Genomic DNA, 23,406 nt, shown 5'->3' with positions numbered 1-23,406 from the left:
GAAATAATATCCTTGCCGAATCCCATAACTCCAGATATTCTCTTCATCCATATGCCATAAAGATTTACCGCGATCTGCGGGAAGTCTATTGGTAGAATGTCATGAAACAGGATATTGAAGATTTTATTAGTAAGTTCCCCAATTGCGAGAAAGTCAAGGTTGAACATCAGAAACCAGGAGGTTTGACTCAATAGATTATTTTTCCTTCTTGGAAGTGGGAAGTTATCAACATGGATTTCATCACACGATCACCTTATACTCGCAGACAAGATGAGTCAATTTGGGTGATAGTTGATAGGACAACTAAGTGTTTTTTTTTGCACTAAAGGATACACATTCGATGCAGGACTCTGTCAAGCTTTACCTAAATGAAATTATGAGGTTACATGTACCTTTCATTTCTGGAATTCATTTTAGAAAGGTCTTCGCACTGAAGTTAACCTTAGCACATCATTTCATCCAGAAACGAATAGATAGGTAGAGCGTACCATTAATACCCTCGAGGATATGATAAGATCTTATGTGATCGATTTCAACGGATGATCATATTTATTTTATTGAGTTCACCTACAATAATAGCTGTCATTACAACATTTAGATGGTCTCTTATGAGGCTTTGTATAGGCGTAGATGTAGATCTCATGATTGTTGGTTTAAAGTTGGTGAATCAGCTTTGATAGGTCCAGATTCATTCCTTTATACTATGGAGAAAGTGCAACTCATTAGAGATAGACATAAGATAACCCAAAGTCATCACAAATCTTATGCGAATGTAAGGAGAAGTGAATTAGAGTTGCAAGTTGATGATTGACTTTTCCTGAAAGTGTCACCTATGAAATGGTTATATGATTTGGCAAGAAAGGGATGTTTATTCCTAGATATGTAGTCCGTTACAAGATCTTGAAAATGATTGAAAAGGTGGCATATGAGTTAGAATTTCCAGTAGACTTAGCAGCAGTGCGTCAGGTCTTCCACATCTCGCTCTTCAAGAAGTGTATGGGTGATACAGCCTCAGTAGTGCCTTTAGAGAATGTGGCTGTGAAATATAGTCTTTCTTATGACTATTTACTAGTTGCGATTGTGGACCATCTGGTTAGAAGGTTGAGAAACAAAGATGTCGCTTTAGTGATGGTTTTATGGAGGAGTCAGTATGTAGAGAGAGCTACTTGGGAAGAAGAAGCATTCATGAAATTCATGTATCCTAACCTTATTCATTAAAATTTCACTCCATCTTTACGTAATAGTTACTCTTCAATTTTTCAGTCGTTCATGCGTAAAGTTAGCATTAGAATCATTTTCCCTCTATTTGTACTTGCAGTTTAGCGTATTTGCATGTTCTTTGAAATCAACTTAGTCAGAAACTCAATTCTCAATATTTAGTAGTATAGATTTCAGCTCTATTCCTCTGTTTCATTTATTTATTTATCATTCAAGGACGAATTGTCCCAAGGGGGAGATAATGTAACTCTCTGTGTAAAAAATAGACCATAAAAATGTTGTAAGACCCCGAAAATGACTTTGGTGAACTAGAGAATAAAACGTTGGTATTGATGTTCTAAGTTACTAAATAGGTCTAATATATGGTGTAGAGTTAGGAGCTAAAGTATTAGGTGTATTGGAAGTTAAACGTCAAGGGATGACCAAGAGGTTCGATGACTAAGTCACCTAGGTTCCTGATATGTGGTTCTATTTGTTTATATGTGATTCATAGGTTTTATGGTCCTTAAATGAGTTATTACATCATATATAGTCAGTTTGTCATGTTTCGTGGAGTTTGGAGGTGAAACGTCCAAGAACGTTCATCACGTTCGAATGATGTGCCTTTAAATAACCTTGTGTGTCTACGCATGTTTCGTCCAGATTTAACGTGTTCGTTCTGGATGAAATATATCTGAGAGGCGTTAAGTTCATATACGATCATGTTTGGGTTTGACACATTCGACAAACGTCCCCATGGACCAACAAAGGGTCCTTTGGGAAGGAACCATTTTGGTGGCCAAAACTGCCCAAATTCAGTCTACCTATGGAAGGTAATCGACGGCCAGTGGCCTGGTCGACGCCCGGTAGGTGGTGGGATTCATTGGGTACTTATCCTAGGAACACAAGCTTCCATTTTCAAGGCTCTGACCCAATCGACGGCGGACAACACGACCTGTAAGTAGACTGACGCCTCGTCGATGGGTCAGTCCTCTATTAGCCTGTGGTGCAGCTCACTGTTAAGTTAAGGGGTGATTCACCCCACATAAAAATAGATGTATTGTCGGTTATATGGGGTCTTTTGAGTAGTTTAAATGTGTGCATATTCCTAATTACATTGAAGAGTTCATTCTTCAAAATCAAATTCCCAAATTGCTTAGAATTCTCCCAGAGACTCCATTGAAGTCCAAAATCAAGGAAGGGATTAAGGTAACTGTTTGAGTTTAAATTATTCATCAAAGTGAAGAATTAGCTTCATCAAGGTATGGATATTAATCATTGAAACTCTCTTACGCAAGGAGCCCCAATTCTAAAGATGTTTTCAAAGTTTCTAAAGTTGAATTGTCTAATTTCATAATTCTACAACAGGTTCTTGCATTAATGATTTATAAACACTGAATAATGATTTAATTTATATTTAATTTATTATTTTAATCTAAATTACCTATGAACCCATGATTTGGATAAACCCTAGATTTTTTACAAAGCTATGAGTTACTCTATATTAACCTAATGTTGTTGAATTCTACTGTAGATTCTTATGGGCTTTCTAATGATGTAATAATTGTATTTAATTGATATCTAGGTTGTATTAGATTTATGAATCTCTAATGAATTGACCTATTTTCATTGAGTATCATAGTTTCTAAATTGAATTATTGTTCATGGCCATTGGTAAGGGTGTTATGTTAGTGAATTGGATAAATTATCATCAAGTTTAGGTGTTGACGATGTTGAGGTTATAAGGTTACCCATTTCTCTTATTTTTATGTTATTTATATTTCAATTGTGTTGTGACTGGCGTGGTCCACTTATGGTGCCGGTGTTAGGTGAATTGTGGCCTTGTCGGCATTACTTTATGCAATATGATGATCATGAAATTTTTGACACTACTTGAAGTAATGTGGCTATTTGTTTAGTTTATTATGTTAAGTTTAATGATATCTATCTACATGTTAATCAACGTGAAAATATATGTGTTATAATGATGTTATGTAGGTGATCATGTTGAACTAATTCTTTGACGTTGTGATTATATTCTTAGGGTTGAATCTTGGTTATTCTTACATGACTAGATAAATCTATATTGGTCACATAGATGAAGTCATGATAATATATAAGATGACTTGAAGATGACATGGTTATACTTAGGCATTTCTATAAAGGGTTGTATTATGAGTTAAAAGTGAAGTATGTGGTGTCTTCTCTTTGTTTACTTGTGTTACTTACTTACTTAATATATATATATATATATATATATATATATATATATATACGATTATAGATACGTGATGTCTTGACATAGGATGTTGAATTTATTAGTCTTGAATGTATTAATGACATGTGACTTTAAATGAAGTTAAGAGTGTCTTTTATGTGAAACCTTGAACCTAGTGGTAAGGTTTTAAATGATTAAGTTGTAAGTTGTAATGGTATCCTTAAAAGTAAAGGACTGATGGACTTAAGGTTAATTGGATGGAACGACATCATACTAATCCTTAGGAAAGTCATCATGAGCTTCTTATCACCATTGGAAGGTAGCCTTAAGAGGACCTGTTTGGTAGGGTAAATGCAATAGGGTTATGAACTTGTTATGGAACCCTTTTCAGTGAAACTTATGTGTGAATTAATCTATGAAAACGAAGGCTAGCACTTAGTGAATATTGTATGGGAAGTAGTTCTAGTCAAGTATGAGACTAGATTACAAAGCATGTCCTTCATATTCCTTAACCATGTGTCTAAGTTCTACAATTATCAAGTAGAACACCCTTATTGGAGTAGGTTAGAATTATGAATTCCATGTGTAACTATTATGTTCTAAGTCGGTTATTTCCTATTCGCATCATACAGGATACTTACTAGCATTGTAGAAGTTCTATGACATTTAGGTGGTGGTATAGGATTCTATCTAGACATTGCACAATAGGCTTTGATGTGTTAGTTAGAGTCCCTAGGTCTTCTCCAATACCATTACTTGAATGTTCATTATGTGATTTATGAGTCTTAATGAACTAATGAACCAATGATTTGTCTTATGAAGTATGTGAACAGAGTAAGTACCTATCAAGAGTAGTTAAGGGATTTCTAGTTAAGGTGTGAAGGGGGCATAGGAATGGTCACTTCGTATCTTACGTAGATGAGTCATACGAATGAATCTAGTTAGGGAAGATGTTGATTATATGGACATGATCCGAACATAGGATGTTTTAAGGATTTTTTATGTAGTCGTGGAGGGTAATTCATGGACGTTATCTTCTTTATCTGCTTGAGCAAGTCTTTCTGATAGCTTTTTATATGGAAATGATCTATTATCTATGTCTTTGTATTTTTGGTGAGAATGATTCTATCCTAGCTAGTCTAAAGTATCTCTTGAATGTGTCTGTAAGAGAATGTATGGGCGGTCGTTTCACAACTCACTCAAGTAAGATTTAGAGTCACCTTTGGTAGGAGAATGTTAGTTTTATACTTTGATGTCTTGAAGTGTGTATGTGACTTATAATAAGTGTTCTTGATTATCATTTAGGTATGATTAGGGAGTTTGTATGGGTGATCTCTCTTTGTGTGGCTTAAGTCATTCTTAGGTTTAGTTTAAGTGAGATGATTACATACTAAGAGATTTCTAAGGTGAAGGTAAATATATGATAATTGCTTAAATGTTATCATATGTGTTTCTAAGTGGCTAACTGTTATTCTTATGACAATAATATGACTTGTTAGCGAAAAAAATGCATATTTCCAATAAATGTCCATTTTCATGATTTTTATGCATAATGTCATACTTATTACATGTGTTTGTACTAACTCCATGCTTTTATTTATCTATAGTTCTTTGTAGGTGAAGAGCTTTTGTGAAGGAAGACTTGGATTGTAGCATCGTTCAAGAGAAGTTGAAGTATGTCCTCATTTGCCTTGAGGACAAATATGTCTTTTATGTTTTCATTTGATGTATTGTAATATACTAAGTATTACTATTTTTGTATTGAACTATAGGTCGTTTCCCAAATAATCTTGTGTCTTAAGATGATGAAATTGAGACGAGATTTTCTATTGTTTTATATGAAAGAGCTTTTAAAGTCTATATTATGTTTTGTGAAAAGTTCTAATTCCGCACTACTTTTCCTTATGTTTATGTGATGAATTATATGAAAGGTCTTCTACAAGACCTCCGAAGGTAAAGTAAGCTTGTTGCAATCCGAGGTTTCCCCTCACATCTACGGTGTGGTTTCGGGTTGCGACATACGTAGACTTTGAGAACTTGCAGGTGCCAATGAAGGAGCCAAACGGACCGTCAGTCAACTTACATTGTGTCAATCGACTTTGTCAATCAGCCAGATGACTCTCAATTCTATGTCACAAACGACGGTCGACTAGTACAGATTTTCAGTTTACTTACGATCTGACAGTCGACTCTGTCTATTAATCAGCTTATTTCCTGTTCTTAGTTGCAAATGACGGTCGACAAGTATGGACCGTCAGTGAACTTACGGTCCATCATTCGACTCCGACGATTCGCCAGCTTACTTTCAACTCTAAGTGAAAAACGATGTTGACCAATACGGACCGTCAATAGATTCATGGTCCATCAGTCGACTCCGTTGAATCGCCTGCTGACTTTCAACTCTCTGTCACAAACGAGGGTAGATCATTACGGATTTTTAGATGACTTACGGTCCGTCAGTCGACTTCATTAGTGACTACGACAACTTTTAATTCATGGGTCTTTTGGTTTTTTCTACTTCGTTTAAACCTTAAGATATGTCATTTTGACACTAAATCATTACATTTTAGTGAGTTTAAGCATAGAAACATAACTAAAAATTACCTAAGTCCGAACCATAAAATAAAAAATTAGAAAATTAGAAATACGAAGGGAGAAAAAGGTTAAAAATCATAGTTCAAGAACGTAATAAGGTTATAGCAGTTCCATCCCCAAAATATAAATATTTCTCCATTAATTTCATCACTAGGTATGTGGATTCCTATCACCCATTAGATCCCTACTTCTCAATCAGTTCTTGATTCTCTTATCATGATTCAACTTAGGGTTTCTAGATTTACAACAGATTATCACAAAATAGTAAATATACATTTCTAATCAGATTGTAAAATTATTATTTAGTTTATCGCATCAATTCCTGAACCCTAGTTATCAATTTCTTTAGTTCTTGAATTATACGTGCTAGTTAAGATATTTCAGTTACTTAATATATACATGTCTAAGTTATTAATGCATCATTATTAAATTAATTGTTGCATTATCAGTTTGCATGTTTAGGTTAGAGATATCAAGTATTACAGAAATTCAATCATAATATGTTAGTTATTAAATTCATTGGGAGTAGCATAATACCTAGTTGGACTAGGGTTCAGCATACCCAATAGTTCCAGAACTACTAGCTAGTTCGTTCGTAAGTCCCCTTTGTGTGACTCAATTTAGTTGTAACACCAGCATGCCTTTATACCTTTGTCATGGTACATTAGGTCCTCTCGATGAGGCGTATACACCGGACTCCACATTATTAGTAGCTCCCATAGTTCAGTCAGACTCTCTTGCATTGTCCATATTTATAGTTGAGTTAGTATTCAGTCTCAACATGTTAAAATTTTTGTCATTGCATCCAATTATCTCAGAATTCATTTTATCATGTTCAAAATATATTTACTTATTTTTGTGGTTGTTCAGTTATGTTTTATTTCAGCTTTGCTCTATCCTACTTACTCAGTAACTTTCAAGTATTGACGCATATCTCTCCTACATCTTCTCGTTATGTAGGTTTAGTTTCTCAGCATCTTAGTCACACTTAGAAAGATTCCCAATATCTAGTTCAGTAGAAACACTGGTGTGTCCTCATTCTAGGACAATAGCCATGAGTTCATTTCAGTCTCTGAGTTATTTAGTTTAAGTTTTTTCTAGACTTATTTGCGGCTTGTCCCAGCGTTTCTATCTAGTTAGAGGCCTATTTCAGACATAATTATTTTCATATTAGTATAGAGTTAACAACTTCCTTGTATTAAACTTATATGTTTTCATATATCTTAGTTTTAGCATATGGGTATTACCCATCTTTTTTTTTAAGTATGTTATAGCATCCGCATCAGTTAATTATCTTTAGTATGCTCGTGATCATGGCACGAGGGTTACCTTTGGATCACTTTTGGTCCTAGCTCTTGTGTCTGCGTCTCGGGGTATCTCGGGGTGTAACACTTACATGTTAGACTCTAGTTTGGCCTACTTCATTTTGAGGGTTTTTAGATTCTCCCCCACATAGAAAACATTTTTTCTCGAATAAAACTTGCAACACTTTAAACACTTTCAAGAGTAAATAATAAACACTAGAAGCTCATAACCATACCACACCATGCACAATACATATACATTGGAGGAACATAAACTCCACATAATCAAGAGACTTAAAACACAACAAAAAAGTGGGAATTACATCTACAACTTATCATACCAAGGTTTCATGAGAGAATATTATTTCCATGCTTTGCTTCTATGTGAATCCTCACTTGCCACCTATACTTGTAGAAATAAACAACATATGGATTTAGGACATTGAGTTCACTAAGTATGGTGAACATGCAAGAAAACCGTGCTAAAATAGACATTTACTTCATAACATGCTTTCTAAGATCTTTTGATGTAAACCTCATAAAACAAATGTAAGAACGATTTTCAAGACATCATACACATATAGGACATAGGCAAGTAGTTCATAAGAGAAAACCACAACCATATAGAATACATATATATTTATACTTTTTACCAAAGGTTATTCTAAGACTTACTTAAGTAACAAAATAAAAGACCGCCCCATAAACCCTCTTCAAGCACACCTAAGCAATACTTAAGGCTACCCAAAATAAGTTTAATCTCTATATTACAATAATAAATAGTTCCATATTAATCAAGTAACACCTTTTAATCATTTAGACTCTTCATTATTCCTAAAGTTACTGTAAAACACACCTAAGAAAGAGAATGAAGAGACCGTTCATACACCCTGTTCAAGCATTCCTAAGCAATCCTCAAAGCTACCCTAGATAAGTCACCTTTCTAATAAACATACTCCATCAAAAGAACCATATTCATTTACAACCATTTTGAGAGACAAGTACTCACATAAGGGACTTCACATAATGGTCTTTGAGGATACCTAGGGAACTCACCTAGAATCTTCAAATCCTACTCCTGCAATGAATCTATAGCATCTCATTCTACTACCTAGACGTTGTAGAACCTATCTAATAACTAGAGTGTACATCCTATATAAAGAGATGAGTCATTAACCGACATAGACCATACTAGCTAGGTATGGAATCCAAAGTCTACCCTACTCTGAGGAGACTGTTGTACTTGCCAAGGGTAGAACTAGTACACATCTCATGTTGGCACACAATTAAGGAATATAAAGGGTTTCTCTGTAGTCTACTCTAATTTTATGTAGAGCTATTACTAAAAGAATATTCACTTTGTGTTTTTCCTTTATTATCATAGAGTAATCATTCCCTAGGTGTATTAGAGAAGGACCATCACATTGCCTTAACAACTCTTAATACTTTTTCTTTCCAAGGATGGGTCCACTAGGTCTAAAAACCACAAGGTATTAGGATAGATCTTGGGAATTCCATAGAGATGGTTTCACGTTGTTCCATCTAAGCAACCCTTAAGTCCATAATTCTAGTCAAAAATGATATCATTACTGTCTTTCACTTCTAGGCTTCTATTAACCTTCTTTTATATATATTCAAGGTTCTTATTCTTAACCTTCTTTTCAATATTCAAGGTTCTATATTTGTCATCCTTAAAGGGAATCATATTAGGTCTATCAATCCTAGACTTTCATTCATCATTCATTCATACACATTTATGATAAAGGTGCTTAAGACTACTAAGTCAAGAGTTCACATTCAAATAACTTTCATGTATCAAGTAGAGGTACCTAATTCTACCAATCAAGAAAAAAAATCATCATATCACGTATTCAATAACATCAAGTACCATGTTGGAACAACTAAGTCCACCTAACAAGAAACCCTATCAATACACATATAGAGACTCATCATCAACTATCATATTAATCTATAACCATTTCTAGGAACTCATTATTTCACATCACACATACACATATACAATGTTATCCTTCACATTGTTCATCAATAAAAGCTAAAACATCATAGCACCATAAATCACATAAGTCTATTTTGTTTTTTGTAAAAAAGTTGTAAAGGAAATAGTGTCAGTATCCTATTCATGAATAGTAACCATGAATTGTAAGAGTCAAGTTACTGTGTAAATAGTAAGAGTCAAGTAACTGTGTAAATAGTAAAGGCCAATCGTCCTTTAACAAGGATGAAAGGTCATTATGTATGTCTATATAAGGGGCATTTGCCTTCATAAATAAAATATCCTTCTTCCAACAATCTTCTCTCTACTCTAAAATAACAAAACCGCTTCCACCCCTCCATTGGTATCAGAGCTAGATAATTAAATAATCATGGAAAACAAATCAACTATGACAGATGATCTACAAAAACAGGTATACCATTTTATATTTATGAGTAGCTAAATTAATTTATTCCTGAAAATCTCTTGTTAATTATAATTGTTTATCATGTTTGAATAATGTTATAATAACTATCTTTAGAAAGTTTGCTACAGAAATATTCTTCGAATAAGTATGCCCAGACTATGTCATCCTAAGGTTGAAACCGGTAGGCAGAGAAGGTCGTTTAGGGGAGTAAACAAAGTTGAGGCGCTGTTAGGGTAACTAATCAAAGAAGAAAGCTGTAGTAGTGACCAGACGAGATGATTATTAAATTATTATTTAGTCTTAATAAGCAAGTATAATATATTAAGAGGTTGGAAGGAATAAAGTTTTAGTGAAAAATGAAAATAATAAAAATGAAAACATACCTATTAGACGATAATGTTGATTATAAGATATTACTACTCTATATACTAAAAAATTTGAATACTGATATAAAAAGAGAAATTTATAATAAATTATTAACATATGAGATAATAGAAATAACAACCCAAGGTTGGACTGAGTTAACCATACAAAGTATACAAGATGAGCTTTATTATGATATGTATGATTTATATGATGATTTAGATATTGGAGATTAAATATGACTGAATATTGGCTAAGGCAATATGGTAGGAATTACAGGTTAAAAAAGATTAGATATCCAGATAAATTAAGTAAGCTTTTTAAAATATTATATAAAAAGTTATGATGAATAAAAATAAAAATACTAAAATAAAAAGAACTAAGATAGATAAAAAGGTAAGAAAAATATGGAAAAAATTAAGATCTTTATATATAGAATATGAACTATCACAACTAGTCAAAACAGATAATGATAGAAAAGATCAATTGATAAACATAATTTCAAAAATAGAATATAAATATGTCTGCTATTATAAAAAACAGTATGAACAGAGAAATCTATAAACAACAATTAATAGAAGAAATAATGGAAATAATGGTTGAAAAAGAACAAGAATTACAACATAGAAAAAGAAGATTAGAAGAAAACATATTAGCAGGAGTATGTAATAAATCACTACTAGCACAAAGAAAAGATATATCCATGTTAAAATTAGAATTAGATTGTCTTGAATATGAGTTACAGCATAATATAATGCATAGATTATAATGAATAAAGAAGAATTTGCAGTAGACGAAAAAACATACGAAAATCAAGACGGAATGATAATAAAAATAATATTTTCAAATCTAGGAAGAAGATATAAAAAAATAGGAAATAATTTATACTTAATGTTAGAAAAAGAAACGGCAAAATTAGAAGATAGTTTAACAGCTATGGTAAGAATAACAAAAGAAAATGAAGAAATAGATAAATCAAGAGAAATTGAAAAAATAAAAACACAAGCAAAACAAGAAGTACAAAATTTAGAATAAATAAAAAATACAAGAATACGTGAATTAGAAAAAGAATTAGCTAGGTTAAAATTATTATATGAAAATAAACAAAAACAAAAAGATAAAGAGCTAGAATTAACTAATGAAATAAAACAAATGGAACAGAAACTAAATGAAGATCTAAAAGATCTAAATGAAGATATTGAAGTAAATGAAATAGACGGAAATGAAAATGACCAACAATCGGAAATAAGTGATATAAGTGAAACATATACAGAAATTCTAGAATAGATAAATAAACCAAAAAAATTAGAAATAAACACAGGAGATATGAATAGACCTAGTACGTCAAGAGTAAAAACCCCAGATAATAGTCCCAGAAATAGCCCTAGAAGTAGTCCTAGGTGGACACCACCAACTTATTATACAGAAAGTTATCAACAATCAGATAGAAATAATGCAATATGGAACAGTAGATTAAATAAGAATTGGATACCAAAACCAATAAGTGAACAATATAATTTCTTAGAATTAGATTGCGTCACAGACATAAATAAAGCAATATTACTATGGACAAGAAATATATCCAAGCAGTTAATAGATAATAAAATAGAAACAACAAAAACACCAAGATATATAGAAAGAACATTCGTAGGAACGGCAAAATTATGGATAGAAAATCTACCCCCAGAAAAGTTTAGAAGTACTTAAAAATGATAAGAAAATGGATGGATCCCCATCAGCAACAAATATAGATATACTAGATAAATATGAATCAGCAATAAGAAATGAATATGGAGGCATGACTACAGATATAAGAGAACAAAATAGAGAAAAAATAATAAATAGACAACTTATGACAAAATTAGTTATATGTAAAATGTGTTACTTAGAAGAATATACTTGCGCATTTAAAGAATATTATTACAAAGCTAAATACAATTTAGACGAAGCAAAAGAAATAAGAAAACAATATTATACAAAATTACCAGAACCATTTAGTACAAACATAATAAAGGATTGGGATAATGAAGGAATGGTAGATACTTTAGGATCTAGAATAAAAATTTTTAAATCAATGGTTCATACAACTATGTGAAAACCAAAAAGAAAAATTAAAAATGGAAAAAGTATTAAATAAAAATTTATCATGTTGTAAAAATAAAATGGCACCACAATTTGGATGCACAACTAAAAAACAAAAATCTAAAAGATATAAAAATTATAGAAAAAACAAAACTATATATAAATATAAACAACCAAGACGAAGGTATTATGTAAAAAATCATAAAATAAAAAGACCATACAGACCAAAAAGAAAAATATCCCAATGTACTTGTTATAATTGTGTAAAGATAGGACACATAGCTAAAGATTGTAAATTACCCAAAAATCCAAAAAGAAAACAAGTAGCAGAATTAATTATAGACAAAGAAAAATATATGCAAATAGAGTACATAGATTATGAATTAAGTGAAAATGATAGTATATATGAAGTATCAGACATAGAAACTTAGAATGAAGAAGAAAATATTAACATAGATAATAACGAAACAGATGAAGAAATATAATGTCTGAAAAAGAAATAAAAATAATATCTAAGGAAGAATATCAAGATGAAGAATCATCAGAACAGAAAATTATATTTGATAATACGATATTTGAACAAATAAAAGGAAAAGAATTAGATTTAAGTGTTCAAAAAGTACTAGAAATACCTATTTTAAGAAATTGGTTTAAAAGACAAAACGAAGAATACTATGTAGTTAGTCAAAAAGAACATATCATAGATTGTAAATACACAAGAGGAAAAGCATAAATACCTATAATAAATAAAAGAATGATAAACAAAGAAATACAAGATATAAAAGCTAAAACACCAATAAAATATGTACATTTAGGAGGAACAGAAATATTAATAAAAGCCTGCTTTAGAGAAGGAATAGATACACCTATAGAAATATATTTAGCAGATGATAGAATTGTACACCCTATAGAAAAAAGCATAATTAGTGCAGTAAAAGGAAACTTAATATATCAAAAATTTAAGTTTACAATAAGTGCTAATTTTACAGTATCATTAACAGATAAAAATATAGATAGATCATTAGTTCTATATTGGTAAATGTCTGGAATAGAACTAGCACCAGGGAGCAAATTATTTACAGCAAGATGTAAAAATTTATATATATTAACAACAAAGCATAAAATAACAGCAAGAAATAAAATTAATAAAATAAAAATAGAAAATCCTTTTGAAAAGATAATTACTGTAGTAGACAATAATGACTATAGCTATAAAGAAATTGATATAGAAGAAGATTTAGAGATAATAAAAGAAAGATTAAGCACTTCAAGCGTACCAAATACATTGACAAGAGCTACCTCATCAAGGATGAGTACATCTAAAAGAAAATATGAAATTCCACAAAGCTTATTAGATAAAGAAGAAATAAAACCATATCATTATTTCATAACAGGAATAATAGACCAAAGAAAATATAAAATATTAATAAATACAGGACAAGAAGAAAATTATATAACAAGAGAGTTAGTATTAGAAGAAGAAATTATAAGAACAGGACATACATGCCCTAGACTACCTAGTGAGATAGTGAACACGAATGAAGAAACAACAGAAAAAGAAATAATTATAGGAGGAATACCCTTAGTAATACAATTCAAAGTATACCAAGGAGATCATAATATTACATTAGGAATAAAATCGTTAGAAAAAGTTAAACCATACAACATAGAAAATGAACAATTAACAATAACTTGTCAAAATAAGAAAATAATTATAAAAAGAACAAAATGATTAATGAAAATATTTATACTTACAAAAATTATAGTAGAACGATATCACAACAGATATTATACCCCTATGATAGATACAGGAGCAGAAGCGAATATATGTAAATATAATTGCTTACCAGAAGATAAATGGGAAAAATTAAAAACACCTATGGTAGTAACGGGATTTAACAATGAAGGAAGTATGATTAAATATAAAGCAAAAAATATAAAAATTCAAATATGGGATAAGATACTAACAATAGAAGAAATGTATAATTTTGAATTTACTACAAAAGATATGTTATTAGGAATGCCATTTCTAGATAGATTTTATCCACATATAATAACAAAAACACATTGGTGGCTTACTACACCATGCGGAAATAAGATAGGAGCAAAAAGAGTAAATAATAAACAACGAAAACCTATGGAATGAATAAAAGGAAGTGAAAAAATAAACCAAGAAATGGAAAATATAAATAATAAACAAATAACACAATTAGAAATTATTATATTTGCTATAGACAAAGTTAAATTAATTAATGAACAACTAGAGCAATTATATAGTGAAGACCCATTACGAGGATGGGAAAAACATAAGACAAAAGTAAAAATTGAGTTAATAGATGAAAATAGCATAATAACACAAAAACCATTAAAATATAACTTTGATGATTTAAAAGAATTTAAAATACATATAGATGAATTATTAGCAAATAATTACATACAAAAAAGCAATAGTAAACATACCAGTCCAGCATTTATAGTTATAAAACATAGTGAACAAAAATGAGGTAAAAGGAGAATGGTCATAGATTATCGTAATCTAAATGCTAAAACCAAAACATACAATTATCCAATACCAAACAAAATACTAAAAATAGGACAAATACAAGGATATAATTATTTCAGTAAATTTGACTATAAATAAGGATTTTACCACCTAAAACTAGAAGAAGAATCTAAACAATTAACAGCATTCACAGTACCGCAAGGTTTCTATGAATGGAATGTTTTACCTTTTGGATATAAAAATGCACCAGGTAGATTCCAACATTTTATGGATAACTGTTTTAACCAACTAGAAAACTGTATCGTATATATAGATGACATATTGTTATATTCTAGAACACAAGATGAACATATAAGATTATTGGAAAAATTTATACATATAGTAAAAAATACAGGTATAAGTTTGAGTAAAAGAAAAGCAGAAATTATGAAATCATACATAGAATTTCTAGGAATACAAATAGATAAAAATGGAATAAAGATGCAAACACATATAGTACAAAAAATAATTACTATTGATGAAAATATAGATATAAAAAAGAAATTACAATCCTTTGTAGGATTAGTAAATCAGGCAAGAGAATATATACCAAAATTAGCAGAACATCTAAAACCATTACATAAAAAACTTAAAAAAGATGTAGAATATCATTTTGATGATAAAGATAAAAAACATATAAGAAATATTAAGAATTTATGTAAAAAATTACCAAAACTATATTTTCCTGATGAAAATAAAACATTTACTTATATTGTCGAAACAGATTCAAGTGATCATAGTTATGGAGGAGTTTTAAAATACAAATATGAAAAAGAAAAAATAGAACACCATTGTAGGTATTATTCAGGATCTTATACAGAAGCACAAATAAAATGGGAAATAAATAGAAAAGAATTATTCGCATTATATAAATGTTTATTAGCATTTGAACCATATATTGTTTACAATAAATTTATTGTAAGAACAGATAATACACAAGTAAAATGGTGGATAATGAAAAAATTAGATGATTCAGTTACAACAAAAGAAATAAGGAGACTAGTATTAAACATACTAAATTTTACATTTACAATTGAGGTAATAAAAACTGACAAAAATAAGATTGCAGACTATTTATCAAGACAGAGTTACACAGCCAGGACAAGATAATGTTATGGAAAACATACTCAAAACCCTAACTACACTTTGTACAAAAGTGGACAGTATGGGCTTGAGAATTCAAAAGCTAGAAGAAAAGGAAGAATCTATAAGTCAGCAGCATGACTATAAAAATGTGGAGCTACGTCGTTCGGCAGACGAAAAACAGCCAGAGCTAAAAGGAGACGTTGGGAAACTCCTTAAAACCCATAAAATTACTGATGCTGCAGGTACAAGCAAAAAAGCTATGGAGAAACCTACACCAAAAAACATAAACCTAAATAGCATATTTACCAAACCATTTACTCCAAAGGTACAGATAGTAGATGCTTCAACACCACAAACATCTACCTATGCAACTAGCCTGCATAAAGAGAAGAAAACATACAACCGTATATCCTGAACATATATTGAAAACCTATACAAAATACAAAACTTTTTTAATCAAAAACCCAAATCTACCACAACATTAGAAAAAACCCAAGATTACCTAACCCAAAAACTACAAGGCTATAACAAGTTAATTGCACAACCAAAAACTAATCCAAACCTAGTTAAAACTTGTTATAACTATGGATTATTAAATACAGTCTATACATATACAGGTGAAGAGATAAGTGGAATCCCAGAGGTCCACAAAGCATTTTTAATATATAAAAAGATAACAAAAGGAAACTTATTTTTCATAAGATTCTACACAGCACCAGCAGAGATACTCTATGATGAAATAAAGCCAATGATCCAGATAGTCAAAATTGGGCTAACACGAGAAATGATAATCCCAGAAGATATAGGCCAACAGCCAGAGATAACAAGAGTTGAGATACCCAGTTTCTATGCCAATAAAAGGATAATTGGATTATCAACTATTATACAAGAGCTAGCAAATAACTATCTACAAGGCAACGCCATATGGAGCTACTATTCGAGAGACCACTCAATGATATATGCCAATTCAAAAGAAATAAGACAAGCAGATATGGAAGAAGTCCAAAAATGGATTTTGACCCTGTTAAAACCAGAAGCTACGCCAACAACTACAGCAATAAAGCAAGGATTCATATCCGAAGAACTAATGACGAGATATTGCAAGCTAGTCGGACACAATTACCCAGATCATATATGTTCCAAGTGCAACCAAGGTGATGACATAATTCCAGAAGTACAACTGGAGTAAGCTGAGAAAAAGAAAATAGGGAAAAGATAGACATAAAATATATGTAAATTAGTCATAATTATTGTCGGCCACATGTAAAAAGTAAAGGCCATTAAATAAAGAAGAAAAAAGTATGTCGGCCATTTGGCCAAAGTCTATTTTGTTTTTTGTAAAAAAGTTGTAAAGTAAATAGTGTCAGTATCCTATTCATGAATAGTAACCATGAATAGTAAGAGTCAAGTTACAGTGTAAATAGTAAGAGTCAAGTAACTGTGTAAATAGTAAAGGCCAATCGTCCTTTAACAAGGATGAAAGGTCATTATGTATGTCTATATAAGGGGCATTTGCCTTCATAAATAAAATATCCTTCTTCCAACAATCTTCTCTCTACTCTAAAATAACAAAACCGCTTCCACCCCTCCATTGGTTCATAACAATTATAACACATAAATACTAACACCATAAGTGGACCATACAAATAAATACAATTAACTATCAATCATACACAATATAGAGGAATTAGGTCAACTAATCACCTTAAATTATCATTACCACCATTCCTTAGCCTTTTTAACCAATTCACTTTACAAAGGCTCTTACCAATAGCCATGAACACAATACTAACCCATCAACCAATCCATATCAATGATCCAATAATATACAATATGAATATCATTATTATAAGGTCGGTTATAGACAATTCTAGCATGATCAAAATATAATTGAATATCATAATACAATCTAAACATGAATTCACTAAGATAAAGCCATGATCAATTCACCCACTTCAGATCCAAAACTAGCAATTCAAGGAATACAAGGCTTAATATCATTTTGATGTTAAAATCATAAATTAACATCAATTATAATGAAACACTATTTTAAACTTTTTTCATGCAAGAACCCATGCTTAGAATTCAAAATAAGAATTTCCATGTTTTTGAACATGCTTAAAATTCAGAATAATAATTTCAATGTTTTTGAATATCATTGAAAAGCCTTTGGAATTGTCTCCTTGAATGAGAGAATAGTCAAGGATGAAATCACCATACCTTAATTGAAGAATTCCAACTAAATTGATGCAGAAACAATGATGAACTTCAAATTCTAGCTTCAACCTTGCTTCAACCTTCAATTGAGTCAAGAGAGAACTTCTTTTGATCTTATGATTTTGGTTTTTAATAATGAGGTCTAATTTATAACTAAATTAATATACCATAAAAGACCAAAAATAACCGTCCATGCCTTAATTGGGACGTGGGGTGAATTTCCTAATTCACCCCTTACATGGCCTAGACCTGCATAAAATTACAGGCCCAAAACATGGTTGCAAACAACGTCCCATCGGCTGACCAACCTTACGTATTGTAGGTCCGTGGTTTTTGTAAGAGGCTCCCTAATTGGGGGCTAATCTCCCACAAAAAAGTGTTGATCCATTCCCCCTTTTGACGGGGAGTTGATTGGACCACTGCCCATCATTTAGGGTCGTTTGTTGGACTCCTTTTAGGACATTGCCAAGGTTTGGGTACTCCTCAAGGATCCATAGGGTGATCCTTGGGGAGTCGTACCCATACTTTCAACCCTAAACATTTCATCTAGATCCCATAATCCTCTCCTATCAATTTAGACGCAAACAACACATAAAACATACAAAGGCACACTAGCACTTCAAGGTAAACTTTCGAATGTCTTGCTCGTTCTTGGATGTTTGACTTCCAAACTCCTCAAACTGGCTTCTAAAACTTATATTAATTATTTAAATACTTTATTTACTCATTATAACCATGTTAGGCTCTAGTTTGACCTACTACATTTAAAGGGTCGTCACACTTGAAGTATGTGCCCCCATAGGAATCTTTTCTAGTAGAACCACCTAGAAGCTATTATGTTTTTTTATGGTTTACCTTGTAAAGTAGCACACCTTTATTTCGGTGTGAGGGGTTTACACAAGATTTTATATATCTTATATAGTCTATGTAAGTTAATGTGATGTTTTCCGAATGTTAAAATTAATGAATGAATGTTAGAAGATGAATTAAAATAAGTGAATGAATGTTAGAAGATGAACAATTACTAAGACTACTTAAGCAATTTTTTTTAGTGTAGGTAAGGGTATAGGACTTTACCTTTACATCGCACAAGTGGGTATTACTAGGAGTTATAGTGTAGGTTGATAATGAATACATGTTATGAATGGAACAATGGTGTTAGTATCACTTGTTATAAGGGTGTATCATTTAAATGATCATGCCTATAAATTCTTTATATGTTTACTCATATATGTGGGATTATGGGACTCCATATGTACATCGCACAAGTACACTTGTGAAGGTTTACTTATGATATGAACTAAGTGTGTTATTACTAAGATGTAATGAATGAATCCGTCCTTATGTGATCATTAATGAAGTATGTTGGTCTTATGTTTTATGTTAAAGGAATATGTTGTGCCTTGTTGGATATGATGTGTCTAATCTAGGGTTGCTTCCTTGGATCATTTGGAGTGAGTAGTATTATGGTATGCTACTTGCACGTTGCAGTAGTTTGACTATCGGTTGTCTTATGTGAAGGCTATATTTATGATGTGCTTCTGGCCTTATGAATGTATGTGGTTGGAGTGATGGGGTATTTATGAAAATTCAACTTTGGTGACCTTAAGGTGATACTTTTGTATGAATGGTGGAATGGGAAACTATTAATACATTGTGCTAAGTATTACATAAGGGTTCCTTAAGATAAGAAGTTAAGTAAAAATGAAAGGTAACGTAATGTGGCTATTGTCTATGCCTCAAATGTGATAAATGCTTTTATGTGTTTCTATGAATGGTATCCATGTATATTATGGTGTATCTTTACTATATTGTGCCTATTATCAAATATTCATCAGGTTTTTCTAAAATTACATGATTCATGGATTCCAACTAAATGGCAATTTTTAAGCACATTTTTGCATGGTTTTCATACTTAGAGCATTATTTTGCTAACACCATTCTTCTTCATATTTTACACCAAGTATAGGTGGTCGCGACCAAATGACCTTTCCTTGAATGGAGTGCTTGGGTTACAATTCCCAAACCTTGGCATGTCCTCAAAGCTCCGAGGACATATAGCCTAGAAGTTTAATTTGATTTATCTAACAGACTAGTGGTACTTCTTTTTGTTCATATCCTTATTATATTGAAGTCGTGTCTAAGATTGAAAAATGAGACTTAGTGTCCCAATATTGTATTAATGGTTTTAAATGAGATCACTTTTAGTCTTGTTTTTTCATATGAAAAAGTTTTAAATTCCGCCCAATTTTATGCCTATGTGATGAAAGATGTCTAAGGGCTTATATAGTACCTCCACGAGGGCAAGTACATTGTGCTACGACAATGTGTTGCTCTCGGGTCATGACACAATGCTCGACTACTCTATCTTGCGACGCATGAATTCTTTCACTTATGATGCATGACTCTTTTCTCCTGCAATGTGTGACTCCTTTCTCTTGTGATGCATGAGTCTTATTCCTTGTGATGAATGACATCTATCTCTTGTGATGCATGAATCTTTTCTCTTGCAATTATATTCTTCTTTCTCTTGCGATGAGAGACTCTTTTCTATTCCAATGTGCGACTCCTTTTTCTTGTGACGCATGACTTCTTTCTCTTGCGCATGATTTCGTTCTCTCTGTGGACATCTTATTTTGCTTTAACATATAATTCCCTTTTCTTTCTATGCGTAATATTTTTCTCTTAACGATGCTTCCCTGGTATCGAATGAAGATAATGCTTCATTGAGCAATATAGGTGATATTCTAGGTATCATTTGGGTTGAGGTATTGTCTCAATCGACAATACAAATAAAACTGACCTTCAGAGTTGTGGTATTATCTCATTTGACAATACGATATGAATAACTCTCCTTTTATTTCTATCATCATGTTTAATAATAGGATGCAGAAGATATCCTCCAAGAACTTCAATTGTTGGAAAATGATAAAATTTCTCTCTTTAAGATTTTCATTTGTTCCATCTCCGAACATAATTTCATGTTCATTACAGACTTCACCTTGTAAAGTTTTGAATGACATAATGTATTCATATTTCCATTCTTTGTCATAAGAAACATAATTTTGCTATATCCATAGAAAACATTTTAGTTTTGAGGAAACTCACGGCCTTTTTGACTTCTTCATCTTCATTAGATGGATGAATATGCTGGTCTTCAGGCAATGTTTTTATATTGAAAATTAAAATTTATTTTTCAAAGTGAACGTTACAAAACATAAAACAGCAAAAGACATGGACATAAATTCTCTAAGACTTGCTGTAACATCATACTCTCTCTATCAGCCTTCTCTCACAACTTCTTTCCTAAGGGTACACATTAAGTTCTCGAAGTCTATTTGCACTCTTGCTAAATTTGGATCCTCTTCCATGCACATATCTAATAATGTATATAATAAATAACTCCTCATTTCTCTGTTTGGACTGAAAGATTTTGTTGTAGGGTTCTCTATCCCCACATGATAGATGGCTCATGCGAGAACCATCCTATACACCATGGCTTTGGTGCGGTTTCTCTTCATATGAGTTGTTTCCCACTATATTTCTTCTTGAAACATCCCTATTGTACATTCTATTCCAAGCCAAGCTAGAAGCTTCTTCGTTATTATAGTAGTGAACATGCATACAGAAAAAGGTGATCGATGTCCTCATCCTCCACTTAACATAATGGACATGTTAAATTAGATGTTACTACAAATTTTTAGTTTTATATTTGGTTGAAAAATAAATATGAACAGCCACATTGCTGCACAATTGTTTGACCATGTCAACTTTCTGCATTCAACTTTTTCTCTATATCCTTTTCTTTTCATCAACCTTCTTAATAGAGTACTGTTCTATTTGCTTTAAACTATGTTCACTATAGCCAACATCGTGAAGATGTTTATGAGTTTCAAATTTTTTTTGTACCATCCATTAAGATTGATTTGCATGGATACTTAAAATTCCACTTTACCCATAGTAACTATGTATCAATTCCATCCATACTTTATCCTTTTTGGTAGAGCAATTTCCCAATAGCTGAATTATGCAATGTCAACACATTCAGAAAATTCAAACCTTTACTTGCTTTGGGCAAACAAAGCTTCACCCATTCTATTAATGCTTTCTTTGATGCATCAGCTCTACCTATTCACAAAACCGTTCTACATATACTTAAATAGCATGTAGAAATTTAAAAATTGTTTAAGACATGCATCCACATAAAGAATTTGTTAGTTCAAAATGTACTTATTGTGCTCTTCGGCTGTCTATTCCTTGTATGACTATTTCAGGTTGATTTCTCCTATCTTATGCCTCTTAATAGATAAAACAAAAAATTTTTATGCAAAAATAAATGAATTATGAAAGAAAGGTTTTACGGAAAGTTTATTTTCAAAAGTGATAGTTGGATAAAATTCACTGCTAAGCGTCATGTCACGTGAAGATTAGTGAACGTTCTCGACGTTAATTTTTCGAAGTCTATCTGATTTCTTGACGGTAAGTACTTAAATTTTTTCAACACTTTAGATGAACCCTATTTAAATTTTAAGGTCATCCTAAAACATTTCAGTACCAGTTAACTTTCTTGCCGTATCTTAAACTGTTGGTGAGCAAATCAAGGAATTTTTGAGATCCACTAAAAAGTTTGTCCAAGTTCAAAATCTGAAAGTAACTTTAGTATTAACTATATTAGAGAAATACTAAGAATTTTTGAGTCCCTCTAAAAATTATGTCAGGTATATATTGTAAAGGAAAAATAGATATCTTACCGGGAGATATGACTGAGCCCTTGTGGCGCCTACGTATCTTGTTGAAGTAGGAATCGGGTATAACGAAGTTCTATATCAAAGATTAAAAAAAATAAAAAATTTACAAAGAAATTAGCGAGGTCGAGACAAGAGGCCTATGTATCTCATTTTTTATAATATAGGTCAAATATAGTTCAAGTTCTAGGAAATATTGTAAAGGGGTAAAAGGGTGAATAAAACCGACATAGGTCGCCTCTGTATCTCATTGTTTCGAACTCAGGTAAGATTTAGTTTATTACAGAGGGATAATGTTCAAAATAAAGTGATAACAATTAAAAGAATGATTATAAGAAAATAACAAAAATACAAATCGAAGCTTCACAAAATATCTTTTGACAACATCTGAGTTGATCGGTTTTCGCCAATCGGTGCCATCCATCTGCGACATGACTCAGAAACCTCTCGATAACACTTGTAGACAAAGAAAGGTACATGAAAACTTGATGTAAATTTCTATTTGTACTCATCATGATGAGGAAAATACATTTTAAAACCAACTGAACAATTTCAAAATTATGGATCTTACTCACTTATGGAAAGTGTGAATAATTCTCTATCGATACAACTGACCATAACAATCAATAACCAATCT

At 31.6% G+C, this 23,406-nt stretch overlaps 1 pseudogene; it reads left to right on the top strand.

Annotated features, from left to right (window-relative positions):
• The first annotated feature begins 12,651 nt into the window (after nt 1-12,651).
• On the top strand, nt 12,652-17,354 carry LOC138340651 (uncharacterized; annotated as a pseudogene).
• Nucleotides 17,355-23,406: the final 6,052 nt, after the last annotated feature.

The sequence above is a fragment of the Solanum lycopersicum genome, chromosome 12 (assembly GCF_036512215.1).
Source record: "Solanum lycopersicum chromosome 12, SLM_r2.1".
Lineage (NCBI taxonomy): Eukaryota > Viridiplantae > Streptophyta > Magnoliopsida > Solanales > Solanaceae > Solanum > Solanum lycopersicum.
Note: the sequence above shows the minus strand (reverse complement) of the source record. Positions and strands in the feature narration are given on the sequence as shown.